Source organism: Nothobranchius furzeri, chromosome 1, assembly GCF_043380555.1.
Source record: "Nothobranchius furzeri strain GRZ-AD chromosome 1, NfurGRZ-RIMD1, whole genome shotgun sequence".
NCBI lineage: Eukaryota > Metazoa > Chordata > Actinopteri > Cyprinodontiformes > Nothobranchiidae > Nothobranchius > Nothobranchius furzeri.
In genome coordinates, this window is record NC_091741.1 from 39,879,448 (window position 1) to 39,899,871 (window position 20,424).

Consider the following 20,424-nt stretch of genomic DNA (forward strand, 5'->3'; position numbering starts at 1 on the left):
TCCTTTTACAGTCCCCTAATTACTAAGTAATTACATGGTAATTACTTGTAAGTAAAAGTGTATTATTGTTTCTGAGTTATTAAATAGTTATTACCATGTAACTCGGGATCAATTCTAGTTTTTATTTTATTCATCATTCCCAGTAAAAACTGCTTTACATAATAATTACACTTATTTACAATTATACACTTTAATTACACAATAATACACTTTAACTTACTATGTAATTACCATGTAAGTACTTAGTAATTAGGGGACTGTAAAACGAAGCATTATCGGAATTCAGTATGCAAACGTCTGGTGAGAAAAGGTCTAACCCCCAAATTCCACTACCTCCGCTCCGCTCCGACATGAACTCTGGAGCAAAATCGGTCCCGTTGTAGTCAATCGGAGCTATTCCACTACTGCGGCCGTGCTCCAGCAGTGCGGCGAGTGCGCCGCCCTCTGTTCCGGCGTCCGGCAAAAATAGAATCGATCCTATTTTTGCCGGACGCCGGAGCACCTCCGCAGTAAATGGACAGAAATCACAACCGCCCAACAGGAAAAGGAGCAGGCACAACTTCCGTTTTTCACAATCAATCGATAAACACAAGGCGTTTTTTGTTTCATATGCACAGGTTTAACAACTTTTAACAACTATCAGTGGCGGCTGAACTTTAAATGCACAAAAGTAAGCCATAAATACAGTTTCCACTATCAAAGTAGTCACACTTTGTTGATCCAAGCACTGCTGATCTGTCAACACAACTGATGGGCAGATTAAACAGCTCATTTCGATGCTTCTCCCACACAACGGGTGTTTGGATCTAACTTCTGCGTTTATTGCTCGGACTGTATCGCAAGATCTCGAAAATCCCGCACATGCTTGTTTGCCCCCCTCAGGTCTCCGCACCGGAGCGGAGCCGTTGTAGAGCGGGTACCAGTAAAAATTGAGTTCGGAAGTGAGCGGCTGTGGAAGGCGGGGGCGGATCGGAGGTAGTGGAATTTGGGGGTAAAGGAACCACATATGACCACTTTTACAGCCAAATCAGTAAAACATCATTGATCTTTTTTTTAGATTTAATTACAAAGATAATTTTTAATTCACTTGGAGTTCATGTTTAAACCATACTTGACCATTTTCACACTTTGATCTTTGGAGTTTGATCTTTTGCATAACTGTGTAACAAAAGTAATAACCAGTTTCTCTATAGTAAAATAATCCAGGGCAGTATTGATGTCAACGAGCTGAAAGCGTCAAAAACAGAAAAAAGTCCAGGTGTCCTGCAGCAGAGTAACTGATTTGTGCAGTTTCATAAATAATAGAAAAACTTCCAACATGCACGACTCAGAGCAACAGTTAGCTGTCAGCTGTTGAGCCGTACACACACACACACACACACACACACACACACACACACACACACACACACACACACACACACACACACAGAGCTTTGTTGGGTTAGCATGACTGTGCCACAAATATTTAAAAACTATGACATCATGCAAGTAAAGCTTCAGAAATATTAGAAGTTAGAATGAATATGAATGTTTTTACGTGAAATTGCTGTTTAAGGTTTGAGAAAATTCCGATGGAATGGTGAAAATAGGATTTCAGACTTGAATAAGGAGCTGGTGGACAAGGCCGGGGAGAGGACGGCCTGGAGCTCCCTAGTTGGGATGCTGCCCCCGCGACCCGGACCCGGATAAGCGGAGGAAGACGACGACGACGATGACTTGAATAAGAAGCGTTGTGAATATTTTATAATTTAACAACCAACAAATACGCTTGGATCGGTTTCTGTCCTTGCCTCAGCGCCCAGACTAAAGTCTCTAAGAGGTGAAACACCTAAAACAACCAAACAAGTCGGAGCAGCACAGATGTGTCACTGGGGTGGAGCGACAGTTAACCATCACTAACTCTCTTTGGTCTGTGATCAAACTGAAACTCGCACCGGCACATTTCCTGTCTTCGTCAGCTGCATCGAGGAAGAGGAAGAGGCGAACTGACAGAGACAGCCGGAGCTTTCTACACAAACGCTGGCATGAATTAAACATGGAGACGATTCCAGGAACTCTGAGCTCTAACCTGCAGATACACAAACAAGTCAGATTTTTTAAAAACAATGACGCAGCTGCCAAGTCAAAACCCTGCAGGTCAACCAGGACATCGATTCTAATTAAATAAGCTTTTAATCAAACTCTAAAATAATATCCATGATCCACGAGGATCATTTACAGCTTTCCAGGTCTGATCCAGCGACAGCGTTTAGTAATAAAGCAGATGGGTGATGTCATCGCTGCATCATGCTGCCCATCACAGTCGAGTCAAATAAACTTTGCCTACCTGACTGGTTTTATCATAAATAATCTCCAGAAATCTCATTTATTCACAGCAATAGTTCATCTGTATCTTCAGGATGTGCTGTTGGACAAAAAGTTCAATCTGGACAGGAAGTTAAATTTATTGTTCCACAATCTTAAGGACCCCGTTTATTCACTCATTTCCTCTAACATTCCTCAGTAGAGTCACAGAGAGCTGGTGTCTAACTGCATCATTCATCAGGTGAGATATCATAAATAATCTCCAAAAATCTCGTTTATTCACAACAATAGTTCATCTGTAGCTTCAGGATGTGCTGTTGGACAAAACGTTTTTTTTTTTAATCTTTTATTTTCATTTATTGACATTAAAATAAAAATACAATCAGAACTAAATTGCTGCAAGCCAAAATGAAAAAGGGGACAGAAAGAAGAAAAACTTATGTTGTCTGCCCTTTTTAACTAAAATAGCATTAATACAAATGAAATAATCATATGATTCTTAAGGAAATTGAACAATATAGTTCCTGGACCTGTTGGCCGACAAAATCTCAACCCATGAATTTGAGAAAAAATAGAAAAAGAAAACAATTTACACAGAAAGAAGCATTAAGTTACAGATCTATATACATACATATATACACATACAAGCACATACTAGGTTAATATCTTGTTCCTTTAATCCCCCCACCCCCCTCCCCTCACACATTTATGTAACGGATCTATATAAGTTAATCGTTTTATTTTTTATCTCTTTTTTGAAAGTCAATATTGTTTTTGCATTCTTGAGTTCAGTATTCAATTTATTCCACAGTTTAACTCCATATATGGAGACACAATGTTCCTTTACGAGTGTCCGATGTCTAGGTATGTTAAATAATTCATGTCCCTTTAAATCATATTTGCTATGTCTTCAATCTGGACAGGAAGTTAAATTTATTGTTCCACAATCTTAAGGACCCCGTTTATTCACTCATTTCCTCTAACATTCCTCAGTAGAGTCACAGAGAGCTGGTGTCTAACTGCATCATTCATCAGGTGAGAGGTGCGCACACACACACACACACACACACACACACACACACACACACACACACACACACACACACACACACACACACACACACACACACACACACACACACACACACACTCCTAGGGATGCTTTGGAGTCACCAGTTACTCCAACATCCATGTTTTTAGCCTGTGGGAGGAATGAATGGATGAATACACTAACACGCTCCATGATGAAAGGCAGCACAGGGACTTTAACCCCGGGTTTCCACGGGAGCCGTCAGCAGCACGTTACTGCAGCAGCACGTCTTGCTCGCGTAAGCTGCTGCTTGGCCCTTCCCACGAGACGCGAAGCAGCAGGGGAGCAGCTGTCACCGACAGAGCACGAAGTCACACGAGTGACTTCGTCAGTAAACACAACAACAAGCAGGAGAAAACTACAACATGGCTCCAACATGGTTTGTGTTTTATGTTCTGTCCGTTTTATAATCGCCAATACGGACCTGAAAAACAAAGGAGACTGCTAGCGAGGTGATAACTTCTCACGGGGCCGCACAGTTAGTAACCTTTTTTAAAGTAAAGCGACCGGAAGGCAGTACGTTCTTTATTCTGAAAATCTCGGGAGCTACTCTCCATTTCCGCGTCCGATTTCCTGTCTTTCCTTCCCCAAAAATGTCGAACTTGACCCGTTTCAGAGGCGTCGCGCGTAGGAAATAGAACCGGCGCGTAAAGGCCGCGACATGCTGCTCCTGAGACGCGGCCGACTCACGCTGCTGACGGCTGCCGACGGCTCCAGTGGAAAAGGTTCTGTTGACCACAGCCGTTCCTATCAGCAGCTATGACGTGCTGCTGCAGTAACGTGCTGCTGACGGCTGCTGTGGAAAGCCGGGGTAACCAGCAACCTTCTCGCTGTGAGGCAACAGTGCTACCAACAATGCCAACACGCAGCCTTAACGACCCAGTTCTGTGGAGAAACTCCCCCAGCTTGGATCTCTCCAGCAGCATCACATGGCTGGAAGCCCGGTTCTGTGGGAGTGTGGGTGAGCTCAGGGAAAGCCAAGAAAAAGACGGGCCTTTTACTACGACAGTGTTGAAAATTATTTTCTAAAGAACTTGGAGCATTTTCAGCACCCCCACCCCACCACCTCCGTCTTACACCGGCTGAGCATCCCACTCTGTGACGTAACGGGAGGATCTCAAAAGTCACGGTCTCCCTGCAGCGTCCTCTTCTAACGCACCTCCGCCAACCGACACGGCTGTTGCCTAGTTACCTGGCTCAGTGGAAGTGTAGTGAAGCATCATGGGCCACCGAGAGGACCACTTCACTACCCACACTCGCTGCGTTCCCACGAGGGACAGAAGAAGTTGTTTACATCAAACATGAGACTTGAAGAGGACGATCGTGTCTGGAAATTTGTTGTGATTGATAAAAAAAACTAATTTTTACCTGGAGAACTTTATAACTTCTCCTCATGCATGACAGCAGCTTACTTTTGTTCAAATTGGAACAACTCTAAGTTTAAAAATTGGCTTTAATCTTCAAAAATACACCGTTTAGGTAAAACTGCTGAATTATTTATGTATTTATATTTATTTTAAACATCTTATGTCATTATTTCAGATTTTATTTAGCTTTTTAGGTATAAAAACAACATCAAGCATTAGGGATGGACAATATATCGGCATCAATTTCAGTATCGGCCGATGTTTGTCATTTTTTAACATTTCGGTATTGGTTCGATACATTAAACCGGGCCGATATTAACAACTGATGTTTTTCTATGTCGTCTCCATTTGTTTGCCTGTTTCAGAGGGTGAGGGGTGATGTGTAATTGTTTAGTCATGTGAACAGTGAATGAAATAATCTCAGAACCGTGTGTGTGTGTGTGTGTGTGTGTGTGTGTGTGTAAACAGTTGTGTGTCTCTGTCCCCCAAATTCCACTGCCTCTGCTCCGCTCCGCTCCGGTCCGCCCCCGCCCTCCGCAGCCGCTCGCTTGGAACTCAATTTTTACTGGTACCCGCTCTACAACGGCTCCGCTCCGGTGCGGAGACCTGAGGTGGGCAAACAAGCATGCGCGGGATTTTCGAGATCTTGCGATACAGTCCGTGCAATAAACGCGGAAGTTAGATCCAAACACCCATTGTGTGGGAGAAGCATTGAAATGAACTGTTTAATCTGCCCATCATTTGTGTTGAGAGATCAGCAGTGTTTGGATCAACAAAGTGTGACTACTTTGATAGTGGAAACTGTATTTATGGCTTACTTTTGTGCATTTAAACTTCAGCCGCCATTGATAGTTGTTAAAAGTTGTTAAACATGTGCATATGAAACAAAAAACGCCTTTTGTTTATCGATTTATTGTGAAAAACGGAAGTTGTGCTTGCTCCTTTTCCTGTTGGGCGTTTGTGATTTCTGTCCATTTACTGCGGAGGTGCTCCGGCGTCCGGCAAAAATAGGATCAATTCTATTTTTGCCGGACGCCGAAACAGAGGGCGGCGCACGGAGCCGCACTGCCGGAGCACGGCCGCAGTAGTGGAATTGCTCTGATTGACTACAATGGGACCGATTTTGCTCCGGCGTTCGTGTCGGAGCGGAGGTAGTGGAATTTGGGGAGGTGTATCCCTGTTACGGGAGACCTGTTCAGGGTGTCCTCCACCTCACACTTGATGACCTGCTTCCATGAATAAACGGTTAGAGATTTAGGGAGTTATATGTGGTGAAATTAGGAAATGTTTGTCAAGAGGGTCTGTGAGTTCTGGCTCATCATTACTGTCTAAACCTGTTCCCAGTCCCGGTCCTGGAGGGCCAGCATCTTTAAGTTTCAATCCTGTTTCAACACACCTGACTTCGGTCAGCAGGTAATTTACAAGCTTCTGCAGAGCTTGATGAGCTGTTGCAGTGTTGTTGCACAGAAACAACTAAAGTGTGCTGGATACCGGCCTAACAGGACCAGAACTGAGAACCACTGGTCTAAAACTTGTTCCATCTTTCATATTTTAGAGGTCTCATTGCTTCAACGCACCTGCTGCTGCGGCTGAACAGGTTATTCAACCAGTTAGTCAGGTGTGTTGGAGCAGAGAAACAGCTCAACATGCTGTATGGTGGTCCTCCAGGACCAGGATGGGACACCAGTGCTCCAAAATAATCAATGACTGAAAAATCGGTTTTTGTCAAAAATTTTAGGTTTTTTGAAAATGGGGACACAATAAAGATCTAAAATCAGGATTAAAATAGTCTTTCGGTATGGAAGTAAAACTAAATGGGCTGAAGAGTGGCTGAAGTAATAAATGTATTACTTAGAGATTACTATATTTGATATCTTTTAGAAAACAACTATTAAATAAGGTTATGCTAATTGAAATATTTAAGCTGTAATATTTGAATGAGTTATGATTCTAATCTTTCATGGTACAGTGAATAAAATGTGAAATGCATTCAGTCAAGAACGGGTTAATAAATAAAATTTTGGAAGTAATAAAGATCTGACTGCAAATGACCGTACAATCCTTTCTGTGGTTTATGTAAACACCATGACCAGACTACCGTCCTAATTAAAACAAGGTCAGGGGTCAGAATCTGGTTGAGCATGTAAATATAGCCTCTCGGGGTCAATGTGACACAGTTGTGCTGTTTTTGCTTTTGAATCATCAGCGGTATCCTTCTACCAGGCTGCGGTTTCTGCCAGATCTGCAGAGCTGCATGCATCACCAACTTAGAATTATCCTCTTCGTTTTCATTTCTGTTGTTTTGGTGAGAAATGATCTAATGAGGTCAACCTGCACGGCGTGGAACGGCAATCTGAGAGGACCAATTGGCCCCAAAAAAGTGGCTTAAGAGTAGCTGTTTGTTATCTGGCTGTAAAAACGCCAACCATCATCTTTATGAGCATCTCCAAAGAGACCAAACTCTGTTGTTTACAACAATCCTGACAAACAATATTTAGCTGCGTTGATTCAAAACAATGTGAAGCAAGCGGAGGGAGATTTTTCTCCTTGATTATGCTAATTTGAGTCTTTTTGCTTCATTTCCCTTCGTTGTTATGGAAAACCACACCGCGATAATTCTCATCAGATGAGTTTATGTTGTCCTCGACATGATTTAGAGCTGGTCGCTGTGACCAGAGGGCTCACGGCTCCATTTTTAAAGGAAACAAAGACAGCAACGCCTGCTTTAACACCTGCTGTAATTAGCATATATATGAGTTAGGCTGAGCTGATGTAATAATAATAATAATAATAATAATAATATGTCTACCTTGGCCTGAGTGTGTATGATCATCAATACATTCACATTCATTATTCAGCCTGCCCCGGATTGTCAAAATTTGAAAATAATGACTGTACTCAATCACTAAATTTGAAAGTAATGAGGTCTATTAATATTTATTTTTCAGCAGGTGGAGCAACAGCCGCATCTGTCATTATCAGGTAGCTGAAGTTGGTTTACCTGGAAAGTTACTGCAAAAATAGTATTTTGTTTAGTATTTTGTTGACAGATGAGATAATACTCAGCTTTTATGAACAATAATTTTTGTGGTTGACAGAACGGGTGAAACTCACAAAGATCAACATAATCAAACTAGGAAAAATAACTCCAATGTGGAGTTTTCTCATTAAGTAATTCTTTAACTCATTTACTGCCAATGATGACTAAAGTCGTCATTTGCATGGTTTTACTGTGTGGGCATCGGAACGAGCCCCTGCGCCGTGAGAACAAACATCTCAGCTCTAAAGCCGATCTTCATCCGCGTACGTCACATGTCACGTGATCAGGAAACAGAAAGTCCATGTGTTTGGAGATCGTTTTGGGCCGCTGCTGTAAAAAAAATGAGGTGCGAACTGGAAAAGCTTCTGCCGATCACAATTCAACAACGGATTATGAAAGAATGGATAACGCTCAAAACGTGTAGATTCTTCCTGATGTAAGAGGTGAGTCTCCGCTTTGTTTTGGTAGTTATGGTGTCGACATCATCCTAGCGCGCAACGTTCTGTGACTCTTAAAAAAACAGTAAAAACAACAAGAAACACTGGCAGCGAATGAGTTAAAATTTATAATCGTTCATCAAACAAATCTGCTCTCAGTTTAATCTACCCTCATTTTACTTGCTGCAAATTTTCCAACTTGTCCCAAAAATCCCACATCCCTCACACTTCGTGACCAGTGGAAACTAAATTAGGAAGAGTTTGAGACGACTACTATTTTTAGATGAAATATTTTTTGGAATATGTAAAAAATTTCAGTGACTTAAGAACGAAGCCTTGTGGTTTCAAAAGAAAATTGGAACAGTTTTGATATGCCTTCTGGAAAACCCCCTTGGGAATGCCATTCACCAACTGTTCAATGGTTCAAGTGACTCAAGTACCTGCATCCTGGTTGCCTGCATTGTTCCAGTTTCCAATCCAATTCAATTTTATTTATAAAGCGCATTCACAAGGCATTACAACCAAACAAGGCGCTGTACACTAAAAATGTTAGTTAGTTAAACTGGCGTTATACAAACATGTCGAACACAGATTAAAGATAAAAAGGAAATACAACAAAATTCCCAAAACTAACAGCTAAAAATCAATAAGACACAGGGTGAATAAAAAATTAGAAAAACATTTTAAACAATAACCTCAATAGTACGGAAGTTGATAATTGTGAAGTCCATTTTTAAACAGTGCAGATGTCAGTGAGGTTCATAATTATGTGGTATAAGCTAGGTTGAAGTAGTGAGTTTTCAAGCGTGATTTAAAAATGCTAGCTGTTGGTGCTTGCCTCACTAGCAGTGGTAATGCGTTCCACAGCTTCGGTGCACAGACAGAGAAAGCCCTCTCTCCACGGCTTTTTAAACGTGCATTCGGAACAGCTAGGAGGAGCTTATCTTCAGACCTGAGAGCACGCGGCGGGTTGTAGTAATGGACAAGTTCACACAGATATGGAGGAGCTTGATGGTTCAAGGATTTGTAAGTGAGAAGCATAATTTTGAAGTTTATCCTGAACTGCACGGGCAACCAGTGGAGAGATTTCAGAATTGGAGAAATGTGTTGTCTTCTGTCAGCTCCAGTCAGCAACCTAGCTGCAGAATTCTGGACCAGCTGAAGTCTAGAAAGAGCTGCTTTACTGATGCCGTATAAGCAGGAGTTAGAGTAATCCAGCCTTGAGGTGATAAAGGTGTGGACCACCGATTTCAGAAGACGGACACTCAGGATGTGCTTTAGTTTTGAGATGCGTCTTAGTTGGTAAAAACATGATTTAACTGTGTTATTGACCTGGGCATCCATCTTCAGAGCCTGGTCCATTTTTACTCCAAGGTTGGAGATTACAGAGGATACATTAGGTGAGAGATAGTTGAGGTCAGGTTGATGAGTAGCCGTGGTACTGTAGGGACTGAAAACGATTAAGTCAGTTTTGGAGTCATTGAGATGGAGGAAGTTATCAGCTAACCATTGCTTGACCTCAAGGATACAATCATACAGAACTTTCGTTGACTGAGTTGGCTTGAATGAAAAATAGATTTGACAGTTGTCAGCGTAAAGATGGTATGAGACAGCGTGCTTTCTGAAAATGGCTCCTAAGGGCAGTATATAGAGGTTGAACAGTAACGAGCCGAGAATTTAACCTTGTGGGACACCCCAACGTAGAGGCTGTGACTCGGATGAACAGCCATCCAACATGACCCTAGCAGACCTGTTACAAAAGTATGACCTAAACCAATCCAGGGCATTGCCTGAAATGCCAGCCCAAGTGTGAAGTCTTGTGATCAAAATGTCATGATCGATCGTGTCGAATGCTGCAGATAGATCCAAAAGTACCAGAACCACATGGAAACCTGAATCTAAAGCCAGAAAAATGTCATTAAACACCCGAACGTGAGCAGTTTCATTGCTGTGCTGTTGTCTAAAACCAGACTGACAGGTGTCCATTGCCTGAAATTCATTTAGATGTTTCATCAACTGTGCACAGACTATTTTCTCAAGGACCTTAGATAAAAATGGTAATTTGGAAATTGGTCATAGATTCAGTTTGCTGAAATGTGTGAAAAATCATGGCTATGGAACACAAATGGAGTTCCTAAGGAAGTAGCTCTCCACCGTTCCCGTCACCTGGAGTTATGGGGCTTTCGAAGGAACGAGCTGAATGAAGATTATTCATCCTATGAGATGAAGTTCTCGCTATGATGTGAAAACTCAACCAGAACTTGGATGGCCTTTGCAAAATTGTTGCACAAAGCTTCTATATCAAGCTGGTTATGGTTTATTACCATGGCGGTGTATTCGTGTCCTGGGTGGAGCGTGGCAAGCTAGTCCGACGTTTTCTTCTACAATGCATCCACATCCTGACTCAGACCAAGAGAGTGGTGTGAGGACGGATCCAGTGGCACAGTGCTATGAATGTGGTTGCCATGGGCTTGGTAAGAGTAACTTAAACTATGATGAACACATTTTTCTGTAAAGTGTGAGGATCGTTTTTCACCCTAGTTTCAATCAATGCATTTAAATGAGTTATTTTTTTGCTTTTAGAAAAAGTTCCCTGCAAGCGTCCCACCAGCTCAGGCTACTTTGCAGAACTCAACACCTTTAATAACGTCCAACTCTGACCTCCATCTACAAAGACCTATCTAATAAATGGAGGAGCTTTGGGTTCTCTCTGGCCAAAGTCTGTATTGTTCTACTCTATCTACCTTTTCAATGCTGCAACTTGAGGGATCCAGACTCCAGCTCTGAGGCTGTGAAATGAAAGATTTGATTTGAAAGTAAATCAGGACAGCTTTGGCGAGCTGAGAGGAACAATTGGGAATAATCTCATTTCACCACAGAGCCTGAATACCCATCATTTCCAAAGCATTGCTGTCTTTTTTGCCTCTTAAGTGATGCTACGGTAGAGATTCAGGAGCCATCTCTCCTTTTGTTGTTCCACGTATTTCCACTGAACCAGAAATCCATGTCTCCTTTATTAAAGGAGAGAAAGTGTCAGCCTTTTTCTGATCCCAGTGACGTTCACGGCTTCCCTTTGTAACCAGGGAAACTTGGTCTTATCTCTCTTCTTGCACAGTCATGGTGTAGTGAGGTGGTTGGACCTTAGCCAGGAGCAGTAATGTATTTACAGATTTTTATCAGGTGATTTCAATGCCGAGACGCCGTGAAAGTTATGAAACTCGCAGAGACGTTGCATGGGCGGCGTGAAGCTTAACGCCGAGCCCAGGGAGACATTTATGAGCTGCTCTATATTTCTATTACTCAGAGCTTTCCAAACGGAGTATTTAGACACAAAAACCTTTAAAAGCCTCTTATCCCCTCCACAACACCTGCACTAAAGCAGCAGCTTTGCCAAAACTTTCTGAGGCGCTTTCTAAATTTAAAACCTGAATAGAAAATAACAAAACAAGGGATACCAGCAGTGAGCTGAAATGCTGCGACCTTGCTTCGGTAGGAATAAGCAGTGGCCACATGATGTTTCTCTTTTCTTTTCAAATGAGCACCGAGTGCAGGGTGGGCGAGAGCCAGAGCGTGGGCAGAAAGGAAACACCCAGTAGATTTTGGTGCATTTTGGGTTTCTTTCTGTGAAATCTGTCAAATACAACATAAGATTTGCTTTTAGCTTTTAGTGCACACTGGCTGAAGATGTGGTGCAGGGTTCGAACCATGCCAGGTCTTAGCTCGTTTTATTTTTTAACACAGAGAAACATTTTAGGGAGTTGAAATGATACACCTTACTTTTTTTTTTTTTTTTACAAGTCCATGAGCTATTAATGAAAAATCTCTGATTCGTGATTAAAGCATGAACTTTAATACACCACTAATCAAATGCCCTTCATACATTTTAGATACTGGGGCAGTTTTTAGGTACAATTCTGTCATCCACGTTTCTCATTTGAACCATATTCTCAGTTTTTTAGCTCTACCTTTATAACAAAATTTCATATTAGGATGAAGAAATACAAGAATCCCTCTACTGTCACCATAGCAACCTGACTCAGCATACGTTGGACATTTAATCAGCAGCTTCACATCTCTTGTTTGCACAAGTGAACAGATTGAGTTTCTCTTTAGTGTTCGCATCAAATGCTTCCTGTGTAATTATATGTTTTATTGGCTTATCTGATAACTTTCATTGATGTCTCAGCTGTAGCCCTAATGTCGTCTTCTACGTTTAACTTTGTGCAGAGTGTTGCATCTGTCTGCAGCAGCATTTGAACCTGAAACTGTGTTGATGAGTTCCAGAGAAATCACCTGAGTCTGTAACTCCACACGGCTTTCTGAAGCCTCTGCTGCTCTGATTCACTCCTTCTGCTCTCATAGTGCCATTGTTGGGATCAGCAGGAAGGTCTTTTCAGTGTAAAAGCTCTAAAAGCTAATTGCAGTTCAGCTATAAGCCAGATGTTTACTGAAGTCTTTTTGGGTAGAGTATGTGAGGATCTGTCAAAGTGTCTGAAATGTCATATCCCAACTTCCCCCTGTCTTTGTTTACTGGGAAACCTGGACGATGTCCCGGTTGATGTGGTTCTGACTGCCATATGCATCGCCAAGATAACTATCCTCATGAATTGGAAAAATAGAGATACTCTTTGCATTAACCAGTATACCGGTATAAATCTTTTGTTAGATGATATTACACTTGATTTAATCTCTGCTTCCACTTCAAATCAATCTCTCTGGGCTCCTTTGATCGGTTCCATCACATAGCGATGACGGGGGACCATTGATATTGTCCTGCGGGATGATGTGGGTGATGGGGTGGAGGGTCTGAGTTTGGAGTATCTGGACGTTTGCCTGGAGGTGGGTTCACTGGGGGTGTCTGGGACTGGGGGCTGCTGCCCCCCTCTGGAGGTGCTTGGGATGCCTCGGGGGGTGGACTACTGGTGGTTGTGAGTGGGGCCTCTTGGGGGTCTTGGCGGTGACCATGGGCAGTTGCATTGCCCCTGAGCGGGTCTGGGTGGGGGCCTGGGGGCTTGGGGTGTGGGGGTGGCCGGCCCCGTGTGGGGATCTGGGTGGGGCCTTTGGGTTCGGGTCCTGACATGTGTGCTGCCGGGAAGAAGGCAGGAACATGCAGCAGTGCCTGACTCGGGTTCAGGGGCCTCGGGTAGACCTTGGCTCCTCTGCTGTTCCATCACAGGGGAGGGGGCTGTCCAGGAGGGGGAGGACCGAACCTTACCTGGATGTCCTATGTCTTATATATTCTGGAAGTTGTGCTAATGCAAGGATGGAAGTAGATATTCTGCTGGGATGGGGCTGGGTTGGTGCCCTCGGACTCTGTGAGGCTTTGTGATGCTGCTGCTTTGGGCCCTGGCAGGATGGGCTGGGGTCTCCATGCCCTGGGTGGCATTTTGGCAACAGAGGTGCCTATTGGGGCCAGTGGGGGAGCTGGCTCGCTGGAGGGCTTTAGTCCAACCAGCCATTCCTGCCCATCCCCACACATTTTTCTCCTCCTGCTCCCTCACATCATCGCACAATCATGCACATAGGAGTAGATTCGCTGCTCCTCCACATTGAGAAGATCCAGTTGAGGTGGCTCAGGCATCTGGTCAGGATGCCTCCTGGACACCTCCCTGGTGACGTTTTCAGGCACGTCCAACCGGGAGGAGGCCTAAAGGTAGACTAGGACATGTTGGAGGGACTATATCTCTCACCTGGCCAGGGAATGACTTGGGATTCCCCCGGAGGAGCTGGTCCAAGTGGCTGGGGAGAGGGAAGTCTGGGCCTCTCGACTTAGGCTACTGCCCCCGTGACCCGACTCCGGATAAGAGGATGAAAATGGGTGGGTGGATGGAACAAGTTGTTTATGTAAATGTTTAATTTATAAAATTTTTTTTACCATTTACATAACCTTTAAAATAACCAGAGCACATTTTTTTTATTCTAGGGGTCAAACTGATTTGGTGACTGATTATATTCAGTCTGAGAGACGGTTAAAGCCGCCTTTTCAGATCAAAATCTGCCTCTGGTCAAACAAAAAACAAAACATTTGCTTCATCTGACTATAAATATGTCCTCCAGAAAGCTGTTTTGTCTAATTAATGCTAAATAAACAGGAATGTAACAAATAAATGGGATTATGAAACCCGTTGACGTTATTCAGAATCATTTTGAGGAAACGTCATGGCTGAGCTCCTGAAATGGGCAATTAAGGGTCAAACACAAAGACACCATTGGGTTTAATATTATAATTTGTTGTTCATTAATGGTGTAAACCCTAATAATGAAGTATTTTATGTATCCTGATAAAATCTAATCAGTGGATCAAATTTAGATTTTATTCTTGAAAATGGACAAAATAAACACCCTGAAACTTGCATTGAGCTCCCTGGACCGATTTATTGTGCTGCAAAACGAGTTTAAAGGCCTTAAAGCCGAATATTTTCCTGACATTTATTTCTAAGAAACATGTATTCTAAGCACTGACTGGAACCGTGCATTTTGTGAAATCCTCTGCTGCTGAAAACAACAACATCCGCGGTCCGCGGAGGGAATTGATGCTTCCAGATAACGCAGGAATGCAATCAGGCCTGACGCCTAAATCCAACAAATAAAATTTTTTAAGCTTGGAAATGTAGTAAAGTCTACATTTTGCTAACTTTTTCTTTAGTCTTTCACTTTAAAAACCACACAGCTGCACCAAGCACAGATTTGTGCACGTTTTCCATGTCTTTGTTTTTAAATGCAGTGAGAAACTCCAGCTTATGTAATAAAATCCAATTAGGAATTCGAGTCAGTCTGAAAAGCCATTTCCTCCTAAAGCTTGGACCCTGTTTTTCTTTCTTTCTTATTTTTATTTTTAATTACTGAATAGGAGAAGTCCTAAACCCCCAACCACAGAAGTGAGCAGGAAGTCTGGAGCTTCTGGTGCTGCACTCTGAGGTCCAGCAGCTGACCTCATCCACAGATTTAGACTAAAAAGCACACATGATCCAGAAATACACACATATGTTCAATGAGATATTCTGAGAGGAGAGAAAATGTAGAAAAACAGAAGTGGGGATTTAAAGTTGCAGTTTATGCTCACGCACTATCTTTGGGTCAAAACCAGCCCAAACCGGGTCAGTGGAGCGTGAAAAGATTGGTTAAATATACCCACAGGATTGACTGAGTGGCAGCGGTGATGATGAGCTGCTTTCACTGTGTGTCTGTGAGATTTTTTTCTTTTCTCCAATAGAAAAAATTGAAAGTGCACTAAAATTAAGCTCCTTTTTTAACATTAATGATGTAATCGTGGACAGAAACTCAAATGTAGTTTTACACGGGTGAAAATAAATCATCATTCTTTTCGAAGGTGATTTGTTGCAACAATTAAACAATGAAAACATGAATTATTTATTTTATACTAAGGTGAGCGTAATTAGGCAGCTTTTTACATCGGCTTAAAGAGAATTAGTCAGGTTTTACTTGATTATGGAAAATGAAAGCTGCAAATTTACAAAAATGAATAAAACTCAAGATGCCCAGCAGAGATCTGAAGATTTAGAGATTTAGATTTATTTAGAGAATGTGATTCATCAGGTCAAATGATAAATGATAAATGACCTGCACTTGTATAGCGCCTCTCAGAGTAAAGCCGGGGACACACTGGCCGCGGAAGCGCTGCGAAAATGGGACCGCCTTCATTCGGCGCCCTTGTTAAGCTATTCTATAGACCACATGGGCCGCCGAAGCGCCGCGAATCGCCTTGAGCCGGCGCGCGCCGGCGCTCCAGCCCGCGCCGTGCAGCGATCATTTCGGCGTTGGTTCTATTTTTTTCGCGAGCCGCGGGTGAATTGCGTCAATTCTGGCAGGAAGTCAAACCTAGACATAAGAGGCAGGCCGGTAAAGTTAACAAAATAAAGGATTTCAAAATAAAATTCCACAATAGTCAAATGTGTTCGTATTCAGACACTGCAGAAAAACCACACGAACACGCACACACATACACACACATCGAACTTGTGTGCGTGTGTGACCACGTGAAGGGGTGTGGTTTTGGGTGTTTTTTCACGGAGCAAACAGGACAGAGAGGCAGAAAGTCTGAGGCAAGCAGTTAAGATGGATGACTTTAAATTAATTATGGAAGTTGTGAAACACAAGGAGCTGTACGACCCCCGAAAAACGGTTATTTACGTACCCATTTCTGAAGAAACTGCTAGGATACAGCTGCAGAATTGGAGCGGGTTCCAAGAGATTCAACTGGCAGAAACAACTCATACCATAGGTTCTCACACACACACACACACACGCACACGCCACCGGACCCTCCGACCACCACCAGCAGGCAAGGTGGGTTAAGTGTCTTGCCCAAGGACACAACAGCAGAATTCTCTGTCCGGAGCCGGGATCGAACCTGCAACCTTCCAATTACTGGACAACCCGCCCAAGTCTAAACTAAACAGACTACACAGTTTAAGCAGACATAAAAGAAAAGTGGGACCCCTAATGGTTGTTCAGTATCACACTGAGATGAATAAACACCCATTTCCTGTTGGAATCGTACTGAAGAGACAGCTGTTTCGGATCAGGTCCTCAGAAACAAGCTTTGTTTTTTAATATATAAAAATTTCTTTTATAATAACTAAACATTAAAGAAAAAAGAATTAAATAAAAAAATCACTCACGCATTTTCCTAACCTGAGTAAAGTCACAAGGAGCTGGGGCCTCATTTATAAAGCTTGCCTACGCACAAAACAGGGTCGGAAAACTGCGTGCAGGGCCGGATTATCATTGCAGGGGCCCCTGGGCACAATGTGCTTAGCCCCCCCCCCCCCCCCCCAAACATTACTGTCACCCAGTAGCACTTTTTAGACATTTCATAACATTGTCAATATTAAAAATCCCTTCCTCCTCTTGATTCCTGTCTCCTTCCTCCTCTTTTTGTCTCCTCTTGTTGGTCTCCTCTCTTGCCTTCAGAAAAACTGCTTTCTGGCCTTTCTATTATTAAATTAATTTACGATGTCATCAGAGTCCAGATTCCTGACAAGCTGAGATGCAATAGCCATCAGTGACAGTGCACTGAGGCGCTGTTGAGTTTGTGTTGTTCTCAGTTCATTTTTTATTTGTGAAAATGATCGTTCCCCGTCACAATTTGTAACTGGTAGAGTTGGAAAAATCCGCAGTGCCACAAACACATTAGGAAAGAGGGACTGTAGACTATTGTTTAGCCCAAAAATGATCCTGGTTATATTAGATTATTTATGTGGACTCTCCGGGGATTATTTAGAGCTGAGAGGCGCAGAGCTCTGATCGTTGACGCGCTCCAGACAGATGCGTCCTGAGCACGGCCACAGTAACATTATCAAAGTGTCGCCACCTCTAAAACAAATGGTTGTTAAAACACGATGGTTTATGTCAGCTCATATCCTTTCATGCTTTCTGTGTTTTGTTTGTGCCTGATGCGTTTTGCTGCTGCGGAGCGTATCACCTGTTTCGTCCTCCGGTGACCACCTCACTGGTGCGGTCAACGCGCGGTGCGCACTTCGCTATATTTGCGGTCAGGCCTCTCTTCATTGGTCAGTCTGCATGAGACTGACTCTCAACCGCTCTCAACTGACGTTCTAAGTCATAGGCAGCGAAGCGTCTGTGCAGTGCAAAGCCCGGGTGGACAGTTTGTTTAATATAAAGCGGAAGATTACAGATAGAGTATTTTGCTCGTGCCCTGGCTGCCCTGGGCCTGGGCCCTTTAGAGTTTGTGGACCCCTGGGCAATTGCCCAGTTGCCCGTATACTTAATCCGGCCTTGACTGTGTGAGCAACTTTCCACGCAAACTTTGGAATTTATAAAAGAAAACGTAGTAGAGGAACATTTTTAGCTATTTTAAAGTAAAAATGAAACAAACTTCCAGCAACGCAGGAGTGATTCCCCATGAGAGCAAATCAAAGTTGGAGATGTTTAAGAAACCTTCTGGCGATGCCGTCACTGACAGTTGCAGCCCGCTGACATCCTGGACCAGAAAAGGACTCCGTATACGTCCACAGTAGGAGGGATGATTTTTATTAATTATTATCTTCACACCTGCTGCAGGTTTCTGACAGAATATATCTTCAAAGGAAAAATGATTTTGAATAAAAACATCATTTCCTGCTCTGTGATTCGTGCATCACATCTTATCTGCAACCAAAGGAATCGAAACCAGCAGCAGACTTCAAGGCTTCTGGGAAACTGTGACTCAAACATCCTAAAATGCCTCAGAAGAGCAGCTTTGTTAGCGAATGCTGGTCAGAAAAAGAAATATGCAGATCACTTTCTGTTATTATAACAGAAGCTGTTCCATGAACTGACCAATTTTTAGTAAAAATGGAAGGTAACTTGATTTGTATCCGTGTAGCAAGTTCTGCTGTTCAGTCATTTGTAAAAAAAGTTTAATTTACAATGTTTTTTGTTGCTAAAAGATAATTTGTGGACACCAAGTTGTGATTGGAAGCATTTTAATTGAAGTCCTCATTCTGAATCTGAAACATCAATCTTTTTTTACTTGAAACGGCATTTTGAGGTCAGAAACATTCGGTGAGAAACAAAGCAGTGTTCAACTGTTTGAGAGATGCATTTACCAGCAGTGCGTCCCCTCATTATTCACAAAACCACGGTAAACTCCTCTCCAGCTGCAGCAGAAAGCTGCAGACAGGTCCTTTGTTAAATGAGGCACAGATTCTTCCCATCTCTGCAGCAGAATAAATTCTTTGTTTTATATGTAACCAAATCCAGACTTTTTCTTTTCCATGTGCAGTCTTTTACCTCCACCTGATGTGCTGAGTGTTCCTAACATGCTGCATATATAGTAGAGGTCCACAACACACCTGCACACACACATGTGGAAGGAAATGTCTTTCAGGAAATGAAAACAAATATTTACCTTTAAAGATCTTTGCTTTGGAAGGATGTTTGTTCCCGCCCTTAGTCACTGCTTTCACTAATTTGCCCCCACGTACCCCAGATTAATGTAGACCTTACGTAACACACACTCTCTCTGCAGAAACACACACTGTGGTGATCGAGCAGCAGGAGATGCACACTAGCTGGTTAGAAAAAATTCCCCCAAAGTCATCTGGTCCTGAGGTGGGTGATATTTATTCATATCTGAAACGTGGAGCTTGTTCCACACGTGAAATCCTAAATGAACGTAATGCTGCTATAAGTGCTTTAAGTTGGCTAGGTCTAATGATCATAGTGATGGGTACCGAATTCGGTACTTTTTAAGGTACCGACCGAATTCCATAGTACCGACCGAGCACCGATTCACGTCATTTGAAACGGTGCCTCGTTTGGGTACCCGTCCTTCATAACGAGAACTTGCCTAGACAGCTGCGCATGCGCAAGAGCGTTATGTCGTTGGTTGCTGTGAACCAGTTGTAAACAGAGCAGCATGGTAGAAAGAACGCACGCTAAAGCTTGGGTCCACTTCACTAAATGTGATGGTTAACTGGGTGATGATGAAACCAGCGACAAAGATCTAAGTGAGACATCCTCATCTTAATCTGCTCCGGTAGGTAAATAAAATGTTTAAGATAACGTTAGCTTGATATGTTAGCTTCCGTTTGGCTAATGGTGCGTTCGCGCTCTCCTCGGAACTCCGAATTTCCGACTAGAAGAACATGAACGCGCTCTAAAGTTTGGCTTCACTTTACTAAATGCGACGGGTGATTGGGTGAAGATGAAACCAGCGACAATGATCTAAGTGTGAGGCATCATCGTTTTAATCTGCTCCAGCAGTTAAATAAACAGTTTAAGATAACGTTAGCTTGATATGTTAGCTTCCATTGCCACCGTTGCTATCAGATAATGGTGCGTTCGCTTTCTCCTCGGAAATTCTAACTTCCCAGTAGGAAAAATCAAATGAAAAAGGACGGCAAAAGGAATGAAGATACACAGTAAATTTAGTTCACAGTAAAGATGTTTGCTTCAGTTTAATTATCAACTTATAAAACTACAAGGACGATGTTAAAATACAAAGAGTTGTATGTTATTTATTGTGATATTTATCAAATGTGGTTATATATTGAGAAAAATATATATTTAATTATAAAAGAATTAAAATATTAAACACTCAAAAGTATCGAAAATTGGTACCGTTAAGTACCGGTATCGATTCCTAGGTATCAGGAATTAGTACCGAATCGATTCAAATGTCAAAGGTACCCATCCCTAAACGACCAGTAGTTTTGT

The 20,424-nt window shown here is 42.6% G+C and overlaps 1 protein-coding gene across 3 annotated transcripts in view; it reads right to left on the minus strand.

The window, feature by feature from the left end:
• Nucleotides 1-20,424, minus strand: part of btbd11a (BTB (POZ) domain containing 11a) — a 305,711-nt gene that overhangs the window by 139,327 nt on the left and 145,960 nt on the right. The window lies entirely within an intron of this gene.